At 44.9% G+C, this 27334-nt stretch overlaps 1 long non-coding RNA gene across 1 annotated transcript in view; it reads left to right on the forward strand.

Annotated features, from left to right (window-relative positions):
- The window catches only part of LOC144785414 (uncharacterized), a 114803-nt gene that overhangs the window by 43478 nt on the left and 43991 nt on the right, over positions 1-27334 (forward strand). Inside the window, exon 2 of the long non-coding RNA XR_013601872.1 lies at positions 26226-26391. This is a non-coding gene — a long non-coding RNA (uncharacterized LOC144785414). The remainder of the gene's footprint in view (positions 1-26225; positions 26392-27334) is intronic.

Raw genomic sequence — 27334 nt, forward strand, 5'->3', positions numbered from 1 at the left:
CCCTGAATAGATATACGGTCTTCATGGGTGGATTGGACCTACACGTGAACGTTAAAAAAACGTTTGTTGTGATAGCAGGTAGAAGGAAAAAACGAGTAAAGGACATCTATCTCGATAATCAAAAACTCGAGGTAACCGCCCAGTATCCATATTTAGGAATCATGATTGACGAAAGGCTGTCTTGGAGGCCAGCAGTAGAGGCAAGATGCCACCAGTTTAGAAGATCCATAGCGGCCCTGATGAGCTTCTCCCAGAGACTGGGGAGGAGGGCACCAGTGGAGCTACTAAAAATTTATAGTGCTAAGTGTCAGGCTATTGCCTTGTATGGAGCGGGCGTTTGGGGACACGTAGACGTTAGCGCCCTTCAGGTAGCAGAAAACACCTTCCTCAGATTCCTTTTAGCTACTCCGAGATGCACTTCAATCGATGCATCTCATTTGGAACTTGGAATCCCCTACCTACAGGATTTGCTTAAGATCCAACCATTGATGCTATGGCGGCGCATTTGGACCTCGGTCAAAAATGCGCTGACACAGGCGATCGTGGCTGACACAATGGCTCTTGATCAATCCTCAAAAGTAAAGTGGCTTTGCTATATCAGAAACTTTCTTAAAGACCTTGGTTTCGAGAAATACTATTTCCAACCTGAAGCCATTATTGACCTTCCCAAGGGAGTCCTAAAACAACTGGCCCTCAGCCATTTAGAGTCTTTGAGATTGACTTCTGAGTCGTCAAAACCCTAGGTCCTTCATGCGAATCTGATTCAGGCTACACATTCTATCCAGCCGTAGCTAACACTAGAGATTAGTACACATGAGAGAATGTTAATGACAAGATTCAGATTGGATTTTTTTTTAAAGATTGGTAGCATTTCCTGAGAGTAACAGATGGGACCTAACCCTCCCTCCCTGTCCCTGTGATGAGGAATCTAAACAGTCCAACATACACACAATCCTGTTTTGTAAATTCCATCATCCACACAGGAAAATCTGGCTATTACCACTACTGAGGCGCTGGGGATTTAGACAGTGTCGTCCTGCATTGCTACGTCTCCAAATGCTAGAATCTGAATATGTCTGTTATTTTGTGCTTAATTTCCTAAAATGTGTCATGAAGCACAGGAAAAATCTGTAAAAAGTATTCTGGATCTAGCTCCAGTTGATCAAATGAAATAATTTTACATTCTGTTTTAAAATACATTAATTTGTCTATGTATGAATTTTATTGCATTTTTAACATGTGTATCTGTTTAAACATCTAATTGTATTTTTAAATGTTGCTTTTATGGTTTTCCTTTGTGAAAAGCCGAATAAAGAAATTTATATATATATACTCACTCTCTACTATTCTCTACTACTCACTCTCTACTACTCTCTACTACTCACTCTACTACTCTACACCACTCACTCTCGACTACTCTACTACTCACTTTGTACTACTCTCTCTCTACTACTTACTCTACTACTATCTGCTTTTTACTCTCTACTACTTTCTACTACTCACTGTACTCCTCACTCTCTACTACTCTACTACTCTTTACTACTCTCTCTCTGCTACTCGCTCTCTACTACTCTCTACTACTCTCTACCCCTCACTCTCTACTGCTCTACTACTCACTTTCCACAACTCTCTACTACTCTCTCTCTACTACTCCCTCTCTACTACTCACTCTGCTTCTCTCTCTCTACTACTCACTCTCTACTATTCACTCTCTACTACTCACTCTCTACTACTTACTCTCTACTACTCGCTCTCTACTATTCTCTACTACTCACTCTCCACTACTCACTCTCTACTACTCGCCCTCTACTACTCTCTACTGCACACACTCTACTACTCTACTACTCTCTACTACTCTCTCTATAACTCACTCTCAGCTACTCACTCTCACCTACTTATTCTCTACTACTCTACTACTCTCTACTACTCTCTCTCTACTACTATCTCTACTACTCACTCTCTACTACCTGCTACTACTCACTCTCCACTACTCACTCTCTACTACTCGCTCTCTACTACTCTCTACTCACTCTCCACTACTCACTCTCTACTACTCGCTCTCTACTACTCTACTACTCAGTCTACTACTCACTCTCTACTACTCTACTACTCTCTCTACTACTCACTCTCTACTATTCTCTCTACTACTCGCTCTCTACTACTCTCTTCTACTCAATCTCTACTACATACTCTCTACTACTTGCTCTCTACTACTAGCTCTCTACTACTCACTCTCTAATACTCCATACTACTCACTCTACTACTCACTCACTACTACTCTCTACTACTCAGTCTCTACTACTCCACTGTTCTCTACTACTCACTCTCTACTGCTCTACTACTCACTTTCTACTTTTCTCGACTACTCTCTCTCTACTACTCCCTCTCTACTACTCCCTCTCCTTCTCTTTATTGCTCACTCTACTTCTCTCTCTACTACTCACTCTCTACTATTCACTCTCTACTACTCACTCTCTACTATGCACTCTCTACTACTCTCTCTCTGCTATTCTCTACTACTCCCTCTCTACTGCTGACTCTATTACTCTCTACTACTCACACTCTACTTGTGTCTTTACTACTCAATCTCTACTATTCAATCTTTACTACTCACTCGCTACTACACCCTCTCTACTACTCGCTCTCTACTATTCTTTACTACTCACTCTACACTACTCACTCTCTACTACTCACTCTCTACTACTCTCTACTACTCACTCTCTACTACTCTAATGCTCTCCTATAACTCAATCTCTACTACTCACTCTCTACTACTCACTCTCTACTACTAACTCTTCTACTCTCTACTACTCTCTGCCACCCGCTCTCTACCATTCTACTACTCACTCTACTACTCTCTACTACTCACTCTCTACTACTTTCTCTTCTACTCACTCTCTACTATTCACTCTCTACTACTCACTCTCTACCACTCACTCTTTACTACTTGCTCTCTACTATTCTCTACTACTCACTCTCCACTACTCACTCTCTACTACTCGCTCTCTACTACTCTCTACTACTCACGCTCTACTACTCACTCTCTACTACTCTCCACTACTCTCTCTATAACTCACTCTGCATCAGCAGTATTTGATTTACAGGCCCCAGCACCCTCAGTGCACTTTAATAGAGACTTACTAGTAAGTCAAATATGGCAATCATGGAAACACCAATCCATAATACAATTTACAATAGGAGAACTTGCACTTTAACACTGAACAGCAGTGATAAGGTGCGCAGAGACACTGAACCAGCAAACACAGAGTCAAAACTAGGAGGTCAGAAAGGAAAAAAACAGGGGAAACATGCCATTAGATGTCAGATATAACAGGGGCATTTATGGTTGTCAATAGATGTTGATGGAGGGAGAACCAGTTTCTAGAAAATTTTGTCAGAAAGGGTCCTTACGCCTAAAGAGGTTTGACTAGGAGGTCTCGACATCAAAAAGTTTGAAGACCACTGCCTTAAACCATTGCCCAGTATATTCATTCTTATAAAACTCCTTAATGACATCCTTGAGAATAAACACTCTTGTTTCTACAGGCACAGATGGTGCACTTCCACCATAAGGAGAAATTTCTAAACTTTTAGCTTTCAATTCCAATTCCCTCAACATCCTCTCATGCTCCAAATGCCTTCTTTTTTCCTCCAAGGCCAACTTCTTATTCTCCAACACCATCTGATCACCTAGTTGGAGCTTGGCCAGCTCCATCTTATGCACTCTATCTCTTTCCCTGTTCTCTAACTCTCTTGGGGACAGCCTCTTTAAAGAAACACTGCTGCCTGCTCTGGAAGGCACTTTCCTCCCACTCAGGCTCACAGGCCCCTCTAGCAGCCCATCTAAATTCTCTGCCTCCTCCCTAGGCTCTTCGGGATGCTCACTAGCATTCCTAGATTCTACCCAGACCTTCAGCACCTTTTGGTATTCCTCTTTCCTGGTGAGGCCTTTCATAGAGATTTTAAATTTCCTGCAAGCAGCTTTCAGGTAAGGCACAGTGTAGGTGCCAATCTTATCTTCTTCAAAATCATTGCCACAAGATGCTTCTTTGCTCATGGTCAAAATAGTTGGCAGTTCTCAAAAAGCAAAAAGAAGTTCCAAGGAAAATTCTACCAAAAAGTATGTGGTCGAGTTATGGTCTGCACTCACTAGTAGTGTACACTACGCACTAAGTATGGGCGAAATTCGCGGTCCGTGAAATCTGCGAATTTGTGAGAACTTGCGCATTTTTTTATTTTGCCGTGTTCGCGGGTGTGTTTTTTCAGCGCGGCTACCATAAACTTACCCATGCGGTCGTTTTTGGGCGTGACCATCTTGTTCGTGGGAGGAAAACAAGTTGGCAAACTCAGAATCAAGGTAAGTCAACGCAGTGCGGGCCAGATTGTATTTTAGACGCACAAACAAGCAAAAAAAATTCACAAACTTGCGAATTGCGGATTGTTTGGCAATTTTGCGCAATTCGCGTATCGCGAAATTGCCAAAAATCTGCACATTTCACGAGCGGAACGAATTTTCAGCCCATGCTTACTAATCACTGTATATGATTCACAAATGCAAGTCCACATCCTCACCGCTGCCCAACAATGTTAGAAATGGGGTCTCTAGTTTGCAATGGTTGGCACCTTCATCCAAATAGGGACCTTTGCTTCTAGTCAGGATAAGGGGGATACAATCCTAGATAACCCCTGCTCACCCCCTTGGTAGTTTGGCATGAGCAGACAGGCTTATCTCAGAGGCAGTGCGTAAAGCATTTGTGAACACATACAGAAATGGACACCACAGCAGTTTAGAAAAATACGTAATCTTTACTAGACTTAACACAAAATCAAATGACAAAAAAAATCCACAATACTGTAATCAAAAACAAGTCTTTAAAATGGTAGAAATAGCTTTGTTCAATGTAGATGGTAAATGCAACACTTTACTCTCAAAGTACCTTGGATGCATCATTCAATACATAAAAAGGGTCGCAGGGAAGGTAATGCTTCTGTTTCTTGCTTTGGGGGAGGTGATGCATCGGTTCCTTTCTGCAGTGCAGGGGAGGTGATGCGTCGGTTCCTTACCAAAGAGGAGTTGATGTGTAGGTTTCTTACTGCGTTCCAGTTACGATGTGACAAGATGATGCCTCGATGCGATGCGACAATCCCGTGCGATAAAATGGCGTCTTTGATGCTATGCAACAACATTGGATGCAAAGTGTGCATACCCGATGGCTGTGCGGCGAACTCGGTAACTTCTGAGCCACAACAGGCCCTGCGGCACACTTCTCCTCATTGTGCCGCCCTTCCAGCTCCCAGCGACACGCAGTCTTCTCAGAAGGCCCAAACAACAATAGACACCTCTCTCAGGTGGAATTCCCAGCAAGGGAATTCAGGGTAGCTGGTGGTGAAGTCTTTTATCCCTGAGACTTCAGGCAGGAGGCAAGCACACTTCAAGCCCTTGGAGATTCTTCTTCAAGATGATGAAAAATTCACAAAAGTCCTCTTTTCCTTTCCTTGGCAAATAAATTAACCACTGCAGGCCAACCCTAGAAATAGCACAGCACAAGGGCAAGCTCCTCCTTTGGCTTTCTTTGCTCTTCTCCTTGGCAAAGGTTTGTCTTGGTTCCCAGAAGTGATCTAAGGTTTTGGGTTCTGGGCCCCAATATTTATACTTCAAAATCCTTTGTCCTCTGAAGGCAGAGGGTGCGTGTGCCCAACCAAGACCACCTCTGTGCAGCTTCCTGGCAGGAGGTAGAGACATCACTGTTGAAAGCAGACCTGGTCCAGGTAGCTGAAAGGAAATCTCCCCCTACTCTCTATTCTATGCGAGCTCAGGTCAGTGAAATGAAATCTCCGCACCCCACTCTCTATTCAATGCAGATCCTATTCAGCCCAGCCCTGACCCATCAGACTGCTGGAGCCAAAGCCCTCTTCCGCCCCCTGTCACTCACACACCAGACATGCAATACACAAACCTAGCAGAGACATGCTGGATAGTTAGGCAAGAAAATACCTACTTTCTAAAAGTGGGATTTTCAAACACATAATGTAAAAAACACCCTCACTAAAAGATGTATTTTAACATTCTGAGTTCAGGCATACTAAACTTGAATGTTACCTTGTTTCCTGGGTCGGTTAGGATTATAAGATGTTATAATCAAACTGCCCATTCTGGCCTATGGGAACAGGTAGCCTTGCAAAAGTGAAAAACTAAATTGAAAGTAATTCACTATCAGGACATGCCACACACATGGGCATGTCCTACCTTTTATATACAATGCACCTTGCCCTTGGACCTATCTTAGGGGTGACTAATATAAAGAAAAGGGAAGGTTTAGGGACTGGCAAGTGTGTGCATTTGCCAAGTCGACATGGCAGTCCCAGCCTGCACACAGGCTCTGCAATAGCAGGCCTGAGCCATATTTTACAAGCTGGGTGGCGGGAGGCACAATCAGCGCTGCAAGCCCATCAGCAGATTTGATTCAGAGGCCCTGGGCACGAATGGTGCACTGTACTAGAATCTGATAGGTAAATCAAAGAAGCCAATCATGGAGTCACAATTCCAATACAACACTTTAAAATAGGGAGCACTTGCACTTTGGCACTGAATAGCAGTGGCAAAGTGCCAAAAGCATCTAGACCAGCAAAAACATAGCAAAACACAAGAGTCAACAATGAAAAAAATGGAAGGGAGACCCACACCAATGGTGCCAGTGGCAAGAGAAGAGCAGAAAGAGGCTAGTAAAGTACCTAAAGAGGCAAGAGAAGTGCAGAAAGAAGCAAGCAAGGTACAGAAAGAGGCAAGTGAAGTGCTGAAGGAGGCAATAGAGGTGCAGAAAAACGCAAGAGAGGTGCATAAAGAAGCAAGAGGGGTGTATAAAAAACAAGGGAGGTGCAGAAAGAAGCAAGAGAAGTGCAGAAAGCAGCAAGAGAGGTGCAGAAAGAAGAAGAAATATACAGAACGAGTAAAGAGAGGTGTAAAAAAGGCAAGAACAGTGCAGAAAGAAGCAGGATAGGTACAGAAAGAAGGAAGAGAGGTGCATAAAGAAACAAGAGGAGGCAAGAGAAGTGCAGAAAAAGGCAAGAGAGTGGCAGAAAGAGGCAAGAGAGGTACAGAAAGAGAGGTGCAGAAAAAGGTAAGAGGGGTGAAGAAAAAAGCAAGAGAAGAACAGAAGGAAGCAAGAAAAAAGCAGAAAGAAGCAAGAGAGGTGCACAAAGAGGAAAATATTTGCAGAAAGAGGCAAAAGAAGTATAGAAAGAAACAAGAGACGTCCAGAAAATAGAAGAAATATGCAAGAGTCAAGAGAGGTACAGAAAGAGGCATGAGAAGATTCAAAAAGAGGCAAGAGTGGTACAGAAAGAGGTAAGAGTGATGCAAAAAGAGACAAGAGAGCTAAAGAAAAAAGACAAGAGAAGTGCATAAAGAAGAAGGAGACATGCAGAAAGAAGAGAGTGAGGGGCAGAAAGAGAGTTGCAAAAAGAAGCAAGAGAGGTCTAGAAAGAGATAAGAGAGGTTCAAAAAGAGGCAAGAGAAGTAATGAAAGTGGCAAGAGAGGTGCAAAAAGAGGAATAAATGTGCAGAAAGAGGCAAAAGATGTACAGATAGAAGCAAGAGAGTTGAAGAAAGAAGCGAGAGGGGTGTAGATGGAGGAAGAATGGTACAGAAAGAGGCAAGAGAAGAACAAAAAGAGGAAAGAGATGTGCATGGAAAGGCAAGAGAGCTGCAGAAATAAGGACGAGAATTGCGGAAAGAGGAAGAAATGTGCAGAAAGAATGAAAAGAGTTGCAGATAGAAGCAAGAGAGGTATAGAAATGAGCAAGTGAAGGTGTTTAAAGAGGCAAGGAAATTACAGATTAAGGCAAGAGAGGAGCAGAAAGAGGTAAGAGAAGTGTAGAAAGAAGAATAAAGGTGCAGAAAGAAGCTAGAGAAATTCAGAAAGAAGAACGTGAGGTACAGAAAGAAGAAGAAATGTACAGAAAGAGTCAAGAGTGATAAAGAAAGAGACAAGAGAAGTGCAAAAAGAGTCAAGAGAGAGTTGCAGAAGAGGAAGAAATGTACAGAAAGAGGCAAGAGTGATACAGAAAGAAATAAGAGTGGTGCAGAAAGAAGCAAGATAGGTGCAGAAAGAAGCAAAAAAACTACAGAACAGAGCAAGAGAAGTGCAGAAAACAATCAAGAAACGTGCAGAAAGAAGAGCGTGCTGGGGTGAGGTGTAGAAAGAGGCAAAAGAGGTATAGAAAGAGACAAGAGACGTGCATTAAGAGAAGAGGGGGCAGAAAGTAGTAAGAGAGGTGTAGAAAGAAGAAAGAGAAGGGCAGAATGAAGCGAGACAGGTACAGACAAAAGTAAGCGAAGTATAGAAAGAAGCAAGACAATTGCAGAAAGAGGCAAGAGAAGTACTGAAATAGGAAAGTGAGCTGCAGACAAAGGCAAGAGTAGTAAAGAAATATACAAAAGAAGTACAGAAAGAAAAGGGTGAGGTGCAGAAAGAGGGAAGAGAGTTACAAAAAGAAGTAAGAGAGGTGTAGAAAGGGATAAGAGACTGGCAAGAAGAGGCAGGAGAAGTGATGAAAGAAGCAAAAGAGATGCAGGAAGAGGAGGAAATGTGCTGAAAGAGGCAAGCGATATGAAGATAGAAGCAAGAGAGGTGCAGAAAGAGGAAGAAAGGTACATAAAGAGACAAGAAAAGTATAAAAAGAGGCAAGAGATGTGCAGAAAGAGGTAAGAGAAGTGCAAAAAGAGGGAGAAAGGTACAGAAAGGATCAAGAAAAATGCAAAAAGAGCCAATAGAAGTGCAGAAAGAGGAAGACAGTAACAGAAAGAAGAAAGAGAGGTGCAGAAAGAGGAAGATATATGCATAAACAGGCAAGAGAAATGCAGAAAGAGGCAAGAAAGGGGCAGAAGTAAGCAAGAGAGGTACAGAAAGAAGCAAGATAGGTACACAAAGAGGACGAATGAAGCAGAAAGAGGCAAGAGAAGTACAGAAAGAGGCAAGAGAGGTGCCGAAAGAATCAATATAGGTGTAGAAAGAGGAACAAAGGTACAGAAAGAAGCAAGAGAAATACAATAATAGGCAGGAGAAGTCTGGAAAGAGAAAGAAAGGTGCAGAAAGAAGCAAGAGAAGTACAGAAAGAATCAAGGGTGGGGCATAAAAAACAAGAGATGTTCAGAAAGATGCAAGTGAGGTGCAAAAAGAATCCATAGAAGTGATGAAAGATGCAAGAGAGGTTCAGAAAGAAGCAAAACAGGTGTAGAAATACAGAAAGAGGCAATAGAAGTGCAGTAAGAGAAAGAAAGGTGCAATAAAGAAGCTAGAGAAGAGAAGAAAGAAGCAAGCGGTGTCAGAAAAAAGCAAGAGAGGTACTGAAAGAAGCAAGACAGGTGCAGAAAGAAGCAAGAGAAGTACAGAAAGAGGCAAGGGAAGTACAGAAACAAGCAAGACAGATGCAGAAAGAGGAAGAAACGTGTAGAAAGAGGCAAGTGAAGTTCTGAAAGAGGAAAAAAGGTACAGAAAGAAGCCAGAGAAATACAGAAAGAGGCAAGAGAAGTGCAGAAAGAAGCCAAAGAAGTGTAAAAACAGGCAAGAGAAGTGCATAAAGAGGCAAGAGAAGTACAGAAAGAAGCAAGAGATGTGCATAAAGAGGTAGAAATGTGCAGAAAGAAGCAAAAGAATTGCAGAAAGAGGAAGAATGGTGCAGAAAGCAGCAAGGAAAATACAGAAAGAAGCAAGAGTGGTGCAGAAAAAAGGAACATAGGTGCAGAGATATGGAAAAGAGGTGCAGAAAGAAGCAAGAGAGGTACAGAAAGAGGCAACAGAAATTCAGAATGCAGCATGAAAGATGCAGAAGAGGCAAGAGAAGTACATAAAGAGACAAGAGAGGTGGAGAAAGAAACAAGAGAGGTGCAGAACTAGGCAAGAGAATTATAGAAAGAAGCAAATGAGGTGCAGAAAGAAGAAGGATGCAGAAAGAGGCAAGAGAAAAGCATACAGAAGCAGGATAAGTACATAAAGAAGAAAAAGTGTATGAAAGAGGCCAACGTGATACAGAGAGAAGCAAGAGAATTGCAGAAAGAAGCAAGTGAGGTGCAGAAACAAGCAATAGAAGTGATGAAAGATACAAGAGAGGTACAGAAAGAAACAAGAGAGGTTCAGAAAGATGCAAGTGATGTGCAAAAAAGCAAGAGAGGTACAGAAAGTAGCAAGAAAACAAGAAAAATATGAATTTAAAATAGAGTATAAATGTACCCTCGGGCAAATACATATGTACACATAAAATACATCTTACAACATCATGGAGAAAAACATAAGCATTAAGACAAAGTTCTTTGTATCTAATTACTCTTCAATTAAATGTGTTGCTAGTTCTTCGTCCTGATTGTGTCCTTTCGGGTACTTGGTCTCAAGATCCAGAATCCACTCCGCTTCTCATTCCTTGAGGGTCAATTCTCTATTGCATCCTTACGGACCCATCTGTACTTGTTCTATGGCAAAGTAGCACAATAGTGAACTGTTGGACAGATGGTAGGCGGCAAAATGTCGTGCTACCCGGTAGTGGGTGTTGGACTTGGCCCTTTTTGCAAGGTCATCCCTAAACTTTTTGCCTTTCTCTTTGCATTTTTTTTCTAACAAGGTGTTGGTGGTTCTAGGACTCTGGGCACTTTAGCACTGCTGTCCAGAGTAAAGTAATTGTGCTCTCTGAGTTACATATGATAAGGATTGGTCTACACCTGTTTTGGTCTATTTAATTTACCTGTCAGCCCCTTGTAAAGTGGTATCTCCTATACCCAGGGCTGGTAAATTAAATGCCACTGTTGGGCTCGCAGCGCTGGTTGTGCCACCCACCAAAGTAGCCTATCAAACCTATCTCCAGGCCTCTGCCATCGCAGGGCCCGTGCGTGCAGTGTTACTGCCGCTGTGACATGGTACCTAAAGTGTGTGCCATGTCCATGACCCCCCTTTTTACTGCATGTCAGTCACCCCTAAGGAAGACCCTAGCTAGCCCTATGGGCAGGCTACATTGTAGGTAAAAGATAGGACATGTGCCTTAAGTGCGTGACATGTCCTGGTAGTGACAAATAGCCATTTTTGTTTCTCACTACTGTGGGGCTGCACTCCAATAGGAAGGCATTGGGGATTCCCTGATAAGTGTTTCAGTGGTAATTTCTGATATTAGAGGTGCAGCGTGGTCAAGTTTGGTATGTTTGGAATAGTGATAATAAATGCTATGCAATGGTGTGCGCAGATGTATTATAACTATTTTAGAAATGCCACTTTTAGAAGTTGCCATTTCTGTGTGCTATGTTTCTGCCTGCCTGATGTGAATTGCATGTCTAGCTTGTGACTGATAGGGGCTGAGAGGTGTGTGTGGCTCCATGAGGGGCAGTGTGAGTCAGCGCAAGGCTGAATGGGACATCTACATTTTGAGTAGTAGGAGGAGAAGTCCCTGGTCCCTGAATAGGTCAGTGTCTGGCCTGTACAATGCTGGCTCCGCCCTCATGCGGTGTATCTGATGGCAGAGCCCCATCTCTGAAATAAGGGTGTGAGCACTGTAAACAGAGTGCTCCAGAACCAGTTCTAACTGGTCCCCCAAGCCCTGTGCTTGCAGCCAAAGGAGAAACAAAATATAAATATTTGGGGCTGTGACCCCATGAAGGTGTGCTGTTCTGTGCTTACTTGGGCTGGGGGGGAGACAATCTGCCAGGAGGAACCACTGTGGGACCCAGCTGCAGCTTTTTGGGGGTCCCTGCATGCTAGCCTGCCTGGCTGCACTCTGCTTGGGTGTCCCCAGCCCCAAGGACTTGTTATTTCTGCCTGCCTGCACACCTCTGGAAAGGAAGGGCAGCCTGCTCCCTGTTTGTGTCAGGTGGGAGACAGGCTGAGTGCAGTATTTTATTTACCTGAGGAAGAGGAGAGGAGCGGAGCATGTGTCCTCTGTAGCGCTGGGCTGCCAGAGCGTCTGGAGGGAATCCCAGTGTAGGGATTCCCCTGCACAGCTTGGGAAGTGGGTGCCCACCCCGCGGTTTCACCAGGGAGAGCGGGTGACCAACCCGCTTTTGTAGTTATTTTAATAGGGGTGCCCATCCCGCTTTTGTAGTTGTTGAAAATGGGAGCTTACCCCGTATTGCCTCCGCATTGAAGAAAACACAGCCGCGCTTCTTGCGGCGACCCGGAAGTCAGTCAGAACGAGCCTGACGGTGTATGGGGCATCGCGCCCTCAGGAAGCGGCGGCCTGTAAAAGAGCTGGGCACCCGTGAGGAAGAGAGAGACCCGCATGTGGCCAGAGACGTGTGGCTGCTTAGAGGAGATACCAAAGCACCTGGCCGGGGCCTGTCCCTGCTGCGTTGAGGGAGATCGGAGCTTCGCAGGCTCCTATCCTGAACCAGGAGCAAAGGGAAGTCCCCGCAGGAAGACCGTGCAGGGAGGACCAGAGTCCCTACAAGAAACTCCGGTATGTGGGGCTCCATTGTGAACTGGGTTGGGTTAGAGAGTCGGGGCACATTGTCGGTGCCCCCCCTCCTGGTGGTCACACTTAGGGCACCGTGAGTGCCCAGCCTGTTCTTGCAGCTGCCCCACATTCCAGTGGACAGCTGCAATGTGGGACCATAGTTGTCTTGGAGTCCCAGTGGGGCCCAAGATGCACAGTGAGTGCCTGATCTTATTCACACAATTTTTTTCCAGCTGCCCTGTGAGAGTGCAGGCATCTGCAATGTGTGGGCCAGTTCTTTTAAGTAAAGAAACGGTACGAACACCCCACACCCCAGCTCATGTGCGCACTTTGTGGTCGCTGCTGAGGCAGGCAGGGGGCCCTGTGAAGGGTCCTACCGAGAACCCTGACATATTTGGGACAAGAGGAATTGGAGCCCCGAGTAAGGCCAGTAGGCCTGGGTTCAGAGTTGGATACCTGATGAATGTACTGTGGTGCCCTCCTGGTTTACGCATAATCGTGTTTTATGCCTAATGCAAATGTCATGTTATGATGTTGAGCCCCAAGGAGAGTGTGTAATGTGTTTATGTTGATGAGATTTGGGCCTAATATATTGTTAATGCATAATGTGTTTTTGCTAATAAGGTTTGGGCCTAATGTGATTTATTGCCTGATGTCATGTTACGGTATTTTAGGATGGTGTCTAATGCTAATGTGATAATGCTTAGGTCATTATGGTACCAGTAGTTACTGGTTGTATTTTGCATTTACCTACCTGTTCTTATGGTTCTGATGGTGGCCCGATTGGCCTGGTCCTGTATATAATCCCCTGTGAATATTGCTGTGCCAGTTGGCACGGTGTAAATGTGTGATTATGTTTCTAATTTTTTTATGACAATAAAAAGGCTATATTTGATATAACCTTGTGTGAAATTTCTTTTGTGGTGTGCCTAATGTGTTGCTGCTGTGTGTGTGTTGCGCAAACGCTTTACACATCGCCTCCAGTATAAGCCTGACTGCTCGTGCCAAGCTACCAAGGGGGTGAGCAGGGGTTATCTTTGGTGTGTAACTCCCTTGCCCTGACTAGAGTGGTGGTTTCTGCCTGGCTTTGGCGCAAGCCTTAGTCAACCAGAAATCTCATTTCTAACATTGGTTGTCAGCTCTGAAGATAGGATTTGCTTTTGTGCAGTACCACTGTGACAACTGGTTGCACTACAAATTCTGCATTTAGATAATCACGTGTTTGGAAATTACTTTTCCTGTGTTATTTTCGTCCTGAAAAGTGTTATTTTCGTCCTGAAAAGTGTCATTTCTGAATTGTGTACTCTTGCTTTGGCTCAGACGCCTAGGTATCTTGTGTTGCACCTGTGTATTAAGTGCCTTTCTAAAATGGAATCTACCTTTGACCTGAAAGACATGTTGAACTACAGTCTAGAGGAGCTAAGGGGGTACTGTGATGAGAGAGGCTTAGAAGTAAGTGGAGAGGGCACTCGGGGAAGCCTTGGGTGTGCCCTGATATACAGGCAACAGGAGAGATAGTGACAAAGGGACATGGACCAAGCCGCACTCCAAGAGGGTGGTGGGTCTGAGGGTGGCCCTGAAGAGTGTGAAGAAGAGGAAGAAAATGACAGGGCAGGGACGCCAGTAGATAATGAAGACCCCATAGATAGGGAGTCCCTTGCTGCGTCCAGTGTAGGGGCAGTTCCCCATCCCTTTCCCTGTCCCCAGAGGAGTTGGTGGATAGGAAGGAAGAAAGGGAGCATCAGCTGGCTTTGGACACGTTCCAGTCGGCGTATGCCACGGAGATAGCCCGGCTGGGTTGGGAGGAGAAAAAGGCCTTGTTGGCTCAGTAGCTGAGGGTCAAGAAGTTGGCCCATGAGTTAAGTCTCAAGACATTGGGCCTTGAGGAGCAAAAGCTAGAGACTGAGAGGATCTTAGCTCAGGAAAGGATGGCGGACGCAGAGAGGGCCTTCATCAGAGAAAAACTAGCTCTGTAGGGTAGATCGTCCCATGAGAGTAGTTTTAGCTGTCTTGATTCACCAGTGAGGGTTGTGTCCAGTGGTGGCAGCAATATGGAGTCCAGTGCAAGACGTCCCATTCCCAGTTCCCAGAGTATGGGACCTGGTTACCAGTTAGAGGGGTACAGGTTGAGATTCAGGGGCAGTAAAACACTGTCTCACCAGTCTTGGGGGGAGTTTGTGGATGAATATTGTGATGCACTGGAAGGATGGGTGATGAGTAGCATGGCAAATGATTTTCAAGGGCTCTTCAATCTGGTTGTCAGAGAGCACATGTTCAGCCATTGTTTCCCAGGGTTATGCCAACACCTGTTGGAGTATGAGTTCTCTGATACCAGGGAGCTTGCACGGGAGGCAGACATCTGGCTGTGTGCCAATGGGACTGAAGAGGAAATAGGGAGTGATCTTAAAAGTAGAGGCTCAGGTATCTTTCAGACCTGTGTAGAGGGAGAAGTTCAGTGTAGCCAAGCTAGGTGCCGGTGTAGTGGGAGGGATGTAGGGGCTCACATCCTGTCTCAGTGGAGAAGGAGTGAGTGTGGGACTGTGTGTCCCTAGGTGTCCCAAACCCAGTCTCAGGACCTAGAGGGTTCCCTAAGGGAACACCAGGTTGGGGGCATAGGCTGTACTGGTAGGCCTTTTGAGGGAGATCTCCTAGTATCAGGAGAACCTGGAGCGTCTGTAAGTGGAGCTCCAGTGGTTCTGGTGTCTGGTGATGCTGCTCCAGTTGGAAGGGTACAGAAGTCCAGATTGAGGGGTGAGAGGGGGATGTGTTCCCCAGTGGAAGAACCAGTGTGTGAGGGGCCAGTCAGAAGGGCAGAGTCTCCTAAAAGTGACCACGGTGATATCACTTCTGTCCTGGGGGATCTTCGTGCACTGTCAGATGGACAGGAGTTGGGTGATCTGTGCCAGGCAGGCTGTCACATGACACACAAGTCATGTTTCACCCTTGAGGGGATGCTGTGTGAGTTCACAGAAGTCCTAGTGTGCCAGGCAAGTGTTCAACCACAGGGGTTGGTCCCTGGGTTGGGAGGCAAGGTTCATGTTTTGCCTGACTTGGAGGGAAGGACATTGGTAGGTGGTGTCCTAACCGGGAGATACTGTGTGAGTCCCCGGAAAGTCCTGGTGTGCCAGGCAGGTGCTCAGCCGAAGATTGGGAGGACAGGTTCAGGATCTACCTGACCTGGAGGGAGGGACATCTGTAACCAGTTTCCTGACTGGTTTGGCTTCCAGGGGTTCTGCTCCAGTTGGGAGGGTGCAGAACTCTGGAAGGGGGTACAGAGGGAGGGAGTCCTTGCCTCTGACCATGGTGCAGCCTGAGGGTTTAGACCCTAGGTTGGGAGACCTGTTGCTGGAGAGAGGTCCTGAACTGGTGGAAGAGTTGTGTTGTGAGGGTGCCTCTCAAAGGAGGAGAGTGCAGAACCCTAGAAGGAGAGATAGAGGGAGGAGAGCCTCGCCCAGGACTTCTGGTCAGCCTGAGGCTGCGGACCCTAGGCTGAAGAATCAGTCGCAGTTTAGAAGTGCCCTGATGAGGGGAAGATTAGAGAATGTTCAATATGTACCGGGGTTACTGCCCCCCACTCTGTGAGATGGCAAGGACCAGATACATCTGGATGGTATGGTTGTATGACGTTACAACGCAAACTTTTACAATGCATGCCTTTACAACGCATGTTTTACAACGCAACTTCCTTTACAACGCATTCCATTGCAAAGCATGCCATTACAACGAATTGTCTAAAAATGACCTTTACAACGCATTCCATTACAACGCATACTACCTTTACAACACATATCATTACAACGCATACCACTACATTGCAAGTAAGGTAAGTATTGGATAGTATAGGGGTAAAAATTACTATTCTAACTCCAGGGGGTGCAACAGTAGGGTAAGTTTTGGATAGTGTAGGGGTAAAAATTACTATTCTAACTCCAGGGGGTGCAACAGTAGGGTAAGTGTTGGATAGTGTAGCGGTAAAAATTACTATTCTATCTCCAGGGGGTGTAACAGTAGGGTACATTTTGGATAGTGTAAGGGTACTATGCGTTGTGATGGTATGCATTGTAATGGTATGCGTAGTAATGACTGCGTTGTAATGGCATGCGTTGTAATGACTGAGTTGTAATGACATGCGTTGTATTGGTATGCGTTGTAATGGCATGCGATGTAATGGATCTTGCGTTGTAAAAGTTTCGTTGTAATGGTAGTGCATTGTAAAAGTTGTGTTGTAAAGGTTGTTTCCCAGATGGTATAGGGCCTGGTCCTGGCTGAGGGCAACTAGGGAGTACCAGTGTGGTCCTAGGAGCTTTTGCAGAGTGAACCACACGGGTTCAGAATGGCTTAGAACTGGAGGGTGCCCCTGCAGTTGCAGGCCAGCGTCCGTGTTCTATTGCTTCAAGGCAGGGAAGACCATCAAGGTGGTGATTGGCCTACCCTGCGTTTTGACTGGAAGGGGGTTGTGTTGGACTTGGCCTTTTTTGCAGGGTCATCCCTAAACTTTTTGCCTTTCTCGTAGCTTTTTATTTCTGACAGGGTGTTGGTGGGTCTAGGACTCTGGGCACTTCAGCACTGCTGTCCAGTGTAAACTGCATGTGTTCTCTGTTTTGAATATGATAAGGATTGGTCTACACCTGTTTTGGCCAATTTAATTGACCTGTCAGTCGCTTTAAATTGGTATCTCCTATACCCAGGGCTGGTAAATTAAATGCTACTGGTGGACTCACAGCGCTGATTGCGCCACCCACCAAAGTAGCCTTTCAAACCTATCCCCAGGCCTCTGCCATCTCAGGGCCTGTGCACGCAGTGTTACTGCCGCTGTGATGTGGCACGTAAAGAGTGTGCCATGTCCCTGACCCCCCATTTTACTACATCTCAGTCACCCCTAAGGAAGGCCCCAGCTAGCCCTATGGGCAGGGTGCATTGTAGGTAAAATATAGGACATGTACCTTAAGTGTGTGACATGTCCTGGTAGGGACAAACAGCCATTTTGGTTTATCACTACTGTGGGCCTGCCCTCCCATAGGAAGGCATTGGGGATTCCCTGATAATTGTTTCAGTGGTACGTCCTGATATGAGAGGTGCAGCGTGGTCAAGTTTGGTATGTTTGGAATAGTGATAATAAATGCTATGCAATGGTGTGCGCAGATTTATCATAACTATTTTAGAAATTCCACTTTTTGAAGTTGGCATTTCTGTGTGCTATGTGTCTGCCTGCCTGATGTGAATTGCATGTCTGGCTTGTGAGTGACAGGGGCTGGGAGGTGCGTGTGGCTCCAGGAGGAGCAGTGTGAGTCAGCACTAGGCTGAATGGGACATCTACATTTTGAGTAGTGGGAGGAGAAGTCCCTGGTCCCTGAATAGGTTAGTTCCAGGCCTGTACAATGCTGGCTGAGCCCTCCATGGTGTGTCTGATGACAAAGCCCATTCTCTGAAAGAAGGGTGTAAGCATTGTAAACAGAGTGCTCCAGAACCAGTTATAAATGGTTCCCCCAAGCCCTGTGCTCGCAGACAAAGGAAAATTAAAATATAAATATAGGGGCTGTGACCCCATGAAGGTTTGCTGTTCTGTGCTTACTTGGGTTGGGGGGAGACACTCTGCCAGGACGAACCCCAGTGGGACACAGCTGCAGCTTCTTGGGGGTCCCTACAAGCTGGCCTGCCTGGTTGCACTCTGCTTGGGTGTCCCCAGCCCCAAGGACTTGTTATTACTGCCTACCTGCGCACCCCTGGAAAGGAAGGGCTGCCTGCTCCCTGTTTGTGTCGGGTGGGAGACAGGCTGAGTTTGGTAATTTATTTACCTGAGGAAGAGGAGAGGAGCAGAGCATGTGTGCTCTGCAGCGCCGGGCTGCCAGAGCATCTGGAGGGAATCCTAGCATGGGGATTCCCTTGCAAAGCGTGGGAAGCCGGTGCCCACCCTGTGGTTTCACCAGAGAGAGGGGGTGCCAACCACACTTTTGTAGTTATTTTAATACGGGTGCCCACCTTACTTTTGTGGTTATTGAAAATGGAAGCCTACCCCGTATTGCCTCCGCATTCAAGAAAACACCGCTGCACTGCACGCGGCGACCTGGAAATTGGTTAGGACGAGCCTAACGGTGGGTGGTGCCTCGCACCCTCAGGAAGCGGAAGCAGAAGCCTGTGAAAGAGCGGGGCTCCTGTGAGGTGGAGAGAGCCCTGCATGTGGTCAGAGATGTGCAGCTGCTGAGGGGAGAGACCAAGGCACTTGGCAAAGGCCTGTCTCCGCCACGTTGAGGCAGATCAGAGCATCGCAGGCTCCCAGCCTGAACCAGGAGCAAAGAGAAGCCTCCACAGGGAGACCAGCACGGGGAGGAGCAGAGACCCTACAAGAAGCTCTGGTGAGTGGGGCTCCATTGTGAACTGGGTAGGGGTAGTGAGTCGAGGCAGCTGCAACGTGGGCCGTAGTTGTTTTGGAGTCCCAGTGGGGCCCAAGAGGTACGGTGAGTGCCTGATCTTATTCACACATTTTATTTCCAGCTGCCCTGCGAGAGCGCAGGCAGCTGCAATGTGGGGGCCAGTTCTTTTAAGTAAAGGAAGTATGCATACACCCCATGCCCCAGCGCATGTGCGCACTTTGTGGTCGCTGCTGAGGCAGCCAGGGGGCCCTGTGAAAGGTCCCCCTGAGAACCCTGACATATTTCGAACAAGAGGAATTGGAGCCCTGAGTAAGGCCAGTAGGCCTGGGGTAAGGGTTGGATACCTGATGAGTGTACTTTGGTGCCTGCTTGGTTTATGCATAATTATGTTTTATGCCTAATGCAAAAGTAATGTTATGATGTTGAGGCCCAAGGAGAGTGCGTAATGTGTTTATGCTGATGAGGTTTGGGCCTACTATATTGTTAGTGCATAATGTGTTTATGCTAATAAGGTTTGGGCCAAATGTGATTAATTGCCTAATGTTATATTATGTTATTTTATATATGGTGTCTAAAGCCAATATGATGATGCTTAGGTCATTATGGTACCAGTAGTTACTGGTTGTGTTTTGCATTTACCTATCTATACTGATGGTTCTGACCGTGGCCCGATTGGCCTGTTTCTGTATATAATCTCCTGTGAATAGTGCCCGTGTCAGTTGGCACAGTGTATATGTGTGATTATGTTTCTAATGTGTTTATGACAATACAAAGGCTATTTTTGATATAACCTTGTGTGGAGTTTCTTTTGTGGTGTGCCTAGTGTGTTGCTGCTGTGTTTGTGTGTTGTGCAAATGCGTTACACATTGCCTCCGGGATAAGCCTGACTGATAGTACCAAGCTACCAAGAGGGTGAGAAGGGGTTATCTTTGGCATGTAACTCCCTTGCCCTGACTAAAGTGGTAGTTTCTGCCTGGCTTTGGCGCAAACCTTAGCCAACCAGAAATCCCATTTCTAACAGTTGGGATCTTTGTTGGTAATTGCTCTGATATGTTCAAGAACCCTATTTTTGGCTATGAGTGTTGTTCTCCCCACAAACCTTTTTCCACACGGGCACTCCAAAACATAGATGACATACATGGAGCTGCATGTGAGAAATTGAGTTATGATTTTGTTTCTGTTGTTATTTGGTTTACTGAATTCCTGTACCATCAAGCTATTCTTGCACGCTTGGCAGTGGCCACAAGGATAAAATCCTTCAAGATTATGTTGACCACGGTCTGTATGCTCTGTGATGTCCCCATGCACTAGTATGTCTCTGAGACTCCTACCTTTACGGTACATGATTTTCGGTCTGTCACCAATAGTGGGGCCTATTATGGCGTCACTCTTCAGGATATTCCAGTTATCATTCAACATTTTCTGTACCGGTTGTGAATCACTATTGTAAATAAGAATCAGTCAGGTTTCAGGGGATTCACATGGAGTTCACATTCACTTTGGTTTCTAGGGTTTTCTCTCTGGTGATGTTTTTCATTTTTTCATACTGCCCTTTCAGAACCCACTCTGGATATCCTTGGCCTTTGAACCTAGAAAGCATGATCTTTTCCTCTACATGATACGCCTCATTTTTGCTGCAGTTTCTTCTCGCTCTCAGTAGCTCCCCATAGGGGATCCTCCACTTGAGGGTATCAGGTTGGCCACTGAGAGTGTGAAGAAGGCGTTTTCCTGCCATATCTTTCCTGAACAGTCTGCTTTGTAAGGTGCCTTTCATTGCTCAAACCCTTACATCAAGGAATTATATTTCTTCCTTTCTTGTGGTGTGAGTGAGTACAATGTTGTAACTGTTCTCGCTCAGTGATTTTATGAAGCTCCTAGCTTCTTGCTCATTACCCTTCCCTATAACGAAAAGGTTGTCTATGTAACGTAGCCATATGACGACCCTTTCAAAATCTGCAGCCTGTTCATCATCTTTCCGTTTCTCCTCCTCCCAAAGGCCTAGGAACAAGTTCAAAAAGCTAGGGGCAAAACAAGTCCCCATAGCTGTCCCCACATACATAAGCATGGTTGTGTGTGCCAAATACATTATGTGTTTCTCACTTAAATAATGCATACACGCTCTAATCCCTTGGTTATGGTCAATAATGGTGTACAAAGAACATACATCCAAGGTGATAAACATATATCCTTCTTCCCATGCAATGCTCCCTATTTTACACTGAAAGTATTTTGTATCTTTTACATAAGACGGAAGTGTTGACACATATTACTGAAAAAAATGGTCCACATATTTTGAAATGTTTTCAAAAACACTTCCTATGGATGATACAATGGGCCTACCAGAGGGGCCAGTGGGTTCTCATGTATTTTGGGGAGAAAGTATATTATCTGGAGTTTTGGATAGTCTTTCTTGAGAAACAGATATTCCTCCAAGGAGATAAAACCTTGTTGTTGCCACTCAGCTAGTTTCCCCCATGTTGAAGTGATACTATCGATGTAGGTTTTTGTGTTACATCTACTGTAAAATCTATCATCCTTCAATTGTCTGTGTGCCTCTGCGATATACATTTCTCTACTTTGCAGCACAACGTTACCCCATTTGACAGCTGGGCGAATTATTATTTCTTTATCATTGGCGAGAGAAGCAATTATGTTTTTCTGCTTGGTTGTCAGATTAAAGGATTTGGGATATTTTTGACCTTGTTGATGTTTGCACACCAGCAGTGATTTAGTTACCACATCATGGAATGTTTCTGTATTGTCATGGGGTAAAATCATGTAAAAAATAGACTTGGACTTAAAAGGGGTAGAGGCTGCCTTGTAAGTCATAGTCTCCCCTATCTCTGTTGTTCCGATTACACTCTCACTGAATGTGATTTCGTATTTGGATTCTAGATCCTGCATGGTTCTAAGGATATTTGCATCTCCCACTGTCAAGTTGCACTGAGTAGCAGTGTTGTCAGTTACACTTTCCCTCATTTTACTGCCTTTCAAGGTATTCCACTTAGTCAGTTTTTGCTTTCTGACAAGTTTGAACATATCGATCAGAGTGTCTGAATACTTATACATTTCGGTAGGGCAAAAAGAGAGACCTAAGCAGAGGGTTTTCTTTTTCATGAATGAAAGCTGGTGATTGGTGAGATTAACAATGGTTTTATTTACTATGCTGTTGTCCATAATTGTTGTTGCTTCTTTTTGTAGCCACCACGCCTGGTTCCCATGGGCTCTGTTTCCTTTTCATTTCTTGATCTTTTGCTTGCGTCTTGATCTTCTTTGTTGACTCCACCCCTGCCTCTTCCTCGGCCTCTTTGTCTTCCCCGTTGTCCTCTTCCTCTCTGTGATAGTGCCTGGGGAGGGGTCATTCTTCCTGTTTGCTGCCCCTTCCTCAGCACCCGGAAGTCGTCTAAAAAAGTTGCCGGTCTTGTAATGAACTCCACTTCTGATGAAGTACTTGTCGTTTTCACAGACACATCTGTATCTGAATCACTAGCCATAGCAGATGGTATATCTGTTCTTTCCTTGTTCTTTGCTTGTCTTGTTTCCATTTCTGGAAGTTGGATATTGTAGAAGTGATCGTATTTCCGGCTATATGTTAGTATGCGTCCACTCTAGTAATCCACACAGTCGCGGTGAAGTTTTCGTTGTTTCCTCAGTTTAATATCCTCCTCATACTGGAGTAATCTTGTTTTAAGATCCTCCTTGAAATTTTTAATGGCTGTTTGATCACTGTGCACCTTTAGTTCATCCTCTATTTCTGTAATTTCTGTCATAATTGTCATCTATTCATATCTCATCCCAGGCCAGTTCAAGAAGCATGAACCGTTGGACCCCCAAGTCTAAGCCCCTCTCTGCAGAGTCAAGGCCGACGCACCCCAGCTTCACCTGGAGAGGCAGTACTGTGTGTCATTCTGTGATGCAGATTCTCGCTAACCCCCCAGTGGTTGAAGTGGGTAAGATCAGCAGAGAACGGCATGCCCCTACTTTTTAAATTTAATAGAATCTGTTCCCTACTTATTTTATTTTTAAAATACATCCCAGGATAGCAGAAATAGCCAATACCTTTAGATAACGCTCAGCCGCTCTTTGTTGTTCGGGGAGTGGGTGGACAGAGAAGGAAAAGGACCCTGTCTCTTCCTTCCTTCCCAGAGAAAACAAGGACAGTGCCTACTACTCCTGCTCTGACACAGTCAGCTGCCCTCCGCCCCTCTCTCTCTTTCTTTCTCTTATTCCCTCTCTTTTTGCCTCTGTCTTGCTCCTCCTCACTTGCTGAAAAACGTGACTTCAAGAAACAGCTCTCACCCTCTCTATCCTCTCCTTTTCCTCAATTGTTAGCCTGTGAATTGGATCCAAAAAATAAAGAAACTCTTTTGCTGGAAATGTCGTCTTTTCCGGCATTTTTCTATTCCAATGTGAAGCCTCGGAAAGAAGAGAAAAAAAGGTTAAAAATATGAAAAATATCTAAAGCAAGACAGTTTGGTCCACATTGGTTTTATTCATGACAAAACATATTAGCACCACTTTACATAGTTTGCCAGTGAAGCCCTACTTTCCTTTTCTCATCTTTCTTTGAACAACAGTTGGAAAGTGCACCATTTCTTGAGGTACTCAAATACCTAATTGATGCCTGGAGTGGAAAATGTTAAATGTGATCCTTATCAGCTGTTTTCCCTATTTCATTTTATAAAATGTGTACCGCAGCTCTGTGTTCAGAGATACATTTTGTAAGGATAGAAGGAATGGACATTTCAATGGGTCCCTTTCCAGCCCTGAAGTCATGTCCTTAACTTTTCAGGCAAAAACACTAATTGATTGATTTATGAATAATAAGTGTAAAAGCATTACAGTAACCATGTTGTTCCTGCTTACATTTCACATACTTTACGTAATACTGCATTCCCTATGAGTTTTTGCTTTTTCCAGGATGTTACTTTTTTTTCAGGCAGCTTATTACTCTAGGGCATAATTTGAATCAATTTGCATCCAAGTGTTAATAGAGTCGAACAATTGCATTGTAGTTGAAAGCAGAGCTTGTTTCCCTCAGTGGGGCAATATGTTTTTCAGCGGGGGTGATGATGTGGCACTGTAGCCAGAGCTGCTGAATTTGGAGTTCAGCCTTCCTGATCAGTCCACCTGTTTAGAGGGAGCACAGTTCTATGCTAGACCTTAAAAGGCACCTCTAGCCCTTAGAAGCCCTGGTGTCTTAGCACCAGCAGGTGGATCCTAGTGGTGGCAAGTGTGGGTTAACCTTGAAGTCCTGGCCACCACAATCCATACGGAAGTTCACCTCCAGACTTGCGGGCCGGCCTATGAAGCAGTACACCCAAGAGCGGCAGTGACTCTGTAACTGCGGTCACAGGACCTTTGAGGCCAGTCTGCCTCACCCATTGGGACCTCCATTTGCCTTGTTTCAGCAATAGTAGTGCTACTCACCAGGGATCAGTAATGCAGGATTTTCATGCACACCAAACTTAGGGCCCGATTAGGATGGCGGACGGACCAGCATCCGTCCGCCACCCCCGAGGTGGAGGGACCGTCCGCAGGGGCTGCGGCGTTCCCTCCCTCGGAATTAGGATGTGACCGCCACCCTGGCGGGCCCCCAACACCCCTGGGGGCCCGCAACGGGCCCCCATACTCAAAACACCACATGATTTTCTACGGCAGAAAACCCGCCATGGAAAAGCATGTCTCCGCCGGCATCCTAATATGGCTGGCGGTGTCTGATAGACACCGCCGCCATATTAGAGCTTTTCCGCCACGGTCGGAAGGCGACCGCGGCGGAAAAGCGGCGGACCGAAACATGACCCCCCCCAGCCATCCTAATCTGGCGGGGGGTCTTTTCTGTGTCCGCAGCGGTGAATCCGCATCCTCCGGGCCGACGGTGGCTTCCGCCAGCCCGGAGGGTGCTGATTCACCGCGATCCTAATCGGGTCCTAAGTTCCCAAACTTCACTGTAGCTCTGCCTCATGCACTAGCACTTTTAATATGTGCTGTCTGCTTTGGGGCCACTGGAACTATGCAGCAATATAGGACAACATTTTTTCACGGTGTTGACTAAAATATTCAGCTAAAATATTCCGTGAAAAAAGGCTGCAGTGGTACATTTTATGATACTTTATTATTTTGATATTTTTACAGATACTAACAGTCACTGTAAAGATTTTGCCTAACTAGTACTAGTGTAACATATAGGCCTGGCATGGAATTTGCAGAGTTTTCTGCACTCTGCTCTCCGCGGGGCTCGCGGAGTGCAGAAAACTCCGCTTTCCGCTGTGCAGCAGAGTTTTTTCCCCGCTCGCAGTCGGGAGCTGCCGCTTGGGTAGAATTTCTACCTGAGTGGCAGGAATACCAGCACAAACTGTAGTTTGCACTGCACTCTGCCACTCCAGGAACTTTGCAGAGTTTTTTGTAACTTCAAGCCATAATTATGTGGAAGCATTTGCAAACTAGGATATTTTTCCATTCATCTTTGAAGTGCTCTTGTGAAAAAAGTGAGGCAAAATGCAGATACGAGAAATTGCATGGCTTGGATATAAAAAGCGAGTAATTCCACTTTTAAGCATATTTGAGACATTCTATGATTGAAAATGTATTCTACTTTGTGAATGTATTTAATGTCAAAAACTCATTTTAAACCTTAAATAAACATGTGTATCAATTGGTTGTATTAAATAAGGTAGTAAGCTGTACCTGGTCAGTGAAATGGCAAACAAATACTACAAATTGGGATGTTTTGCTCTTTCTGCCCACATCGCTGACTCCACCCACTGACCCAATGCTCCGGTTATTCCCACCCTTTGATTCTGCACCCACAGCTCCTCAAATTTTTTTCCCCACTTTGACCACTGTAAACCCCCCCCCATCAGCATGTACGTGCAGTCCCACGCCATCTGATTAGCAGCACCACATTAATAACCATTCACAGTCCGCTAAATAGGAATTATTTAACTTTCATTGCCACACTAACTCAACCTCTTGCGGCATGCCGGTTCGGTCCCGATTGTGCTTAGTGTCAGTGTCAATTTTTCGGCCTTTGCTTCCTCATCGCCTCCGCATCCATGCCTAGCCAATCAGATGGGAGATAGGCAGGGAGGCCGGCGCTGCCATTAGCAGCACGCTGCCATCATTTGCTCTATCAAAACAGTTTGGGGATCATTGCAAGTTTCCAAATCATTGAAATGATAGAAGCAAGCCACTCAGTTTAGTTCCACTGTGTCATGAAATCAGGTTCAGGGTGAGCCCTGCCTAGCACCTGCTGAATTTATTCACTGGCTCTAGAGTGGGTGGCTTGTACTATCCAGTTTGTATTATGATGAATGATTGTTTAGCTGCTGTAGACATCCTTCATTATGTTATTTAAAGGGTTTGCTACATCACAGATATTAGTAGAACGTTCTCCTGTTCATATTTTGTTTTTTGCCTTGCTAGAAGGGCGGCAAACTCACCGTTGGATTCGAGATCCGCTCCGGCAGCCAATGGGGATGATATAGTTGCGAGGAGGGCTGCTGCAGAAAGTTCGAAGACTTTGAAAAAGATACATGAATCTGTTAAACCAAAGAAATCCATAGAAGACAGAGATTAATTCCAAAAAAAGGTGAGAATTTTCGAACGTTTTTCAAAAAAGCAGTAAACCTAAAGGTACCCAAAAATGTTTATATTGTTTGGTTGGTCCTCACATCTATAACTGAAATTGTCTTGCAATCAAAAGACGGATCTGATTATCATATTGATAGATTTGTAATCTAATATCACTAGTTCATTATTACATATTTTTGACGGAGAACAAATAATGTAGTTTCTAATTGGAGGAAAACATAATTCCTTAATTATGTTCAGTGGTTGTCTGTGCTGCTATTGTAAATGTGCAAATTCTTTTAATATATGTATTTAATTTTAATGTAACCACATAGCTTTTATTGACAGTAATATAGGGTGAAAACCGCTAGCTAAAAGTGTGCAGATGTGTCTGAAAAAACACCAAAAAATTAGTAATTATCAGAGCAATTAACATTGAGGGTTTGTTTCTGTGCCATTCAGTTTGGATGACATGAACAACTTAAGCCCAAGATGAAGCTGATGGATCAGAGACAGTGATGTGCTCACCAGGGCTATAGTCATTCTGAACAAGAAGAGATTGGTATGCTTCATTGTGTACTGTGTGGGGTCTCACACTCATATAGCAATCTGATAACTATGGAAATCTTTCATATGATTGTCTGAAACAGTTGCTGATGGGGAATATTCTTTTAAAACAAAACCTTGATTAGGAAAGATATCCAATCCTATCCAATTCAAAATGCTTTATTCGGATAGCACAATACGCATACAAGTAGAGCATTAAAATCACAGTAAAATAATTGCTATGGAGTAATCACAAATTAATAGTGTAAGGAACAAGAAACAGATAGACTTCACAATAAAAATATTTACAGTGGCATAATCAGAAGTTCATTATCATAAGAAAATACAGAAGGGCTTCATGGATTACACATCGATTTGCGAGCCCAAACAGCTATTCGTAAAAAAGTACAAACACG

Source organism: Lissotriton helveticus, chromosome 10 (genome assembly GCF_964261635.1).
Source record: "Lissotriton helveticus chromosome 10, aLisHel1.1, whole genome shotgun sequence".
Taxonomy (NCBI): Eukaryota; Metazoa; Chordata; class Amphibia; order Caudata; family Salamandridae; genus Lissotriton; species Lissotriton helveticus.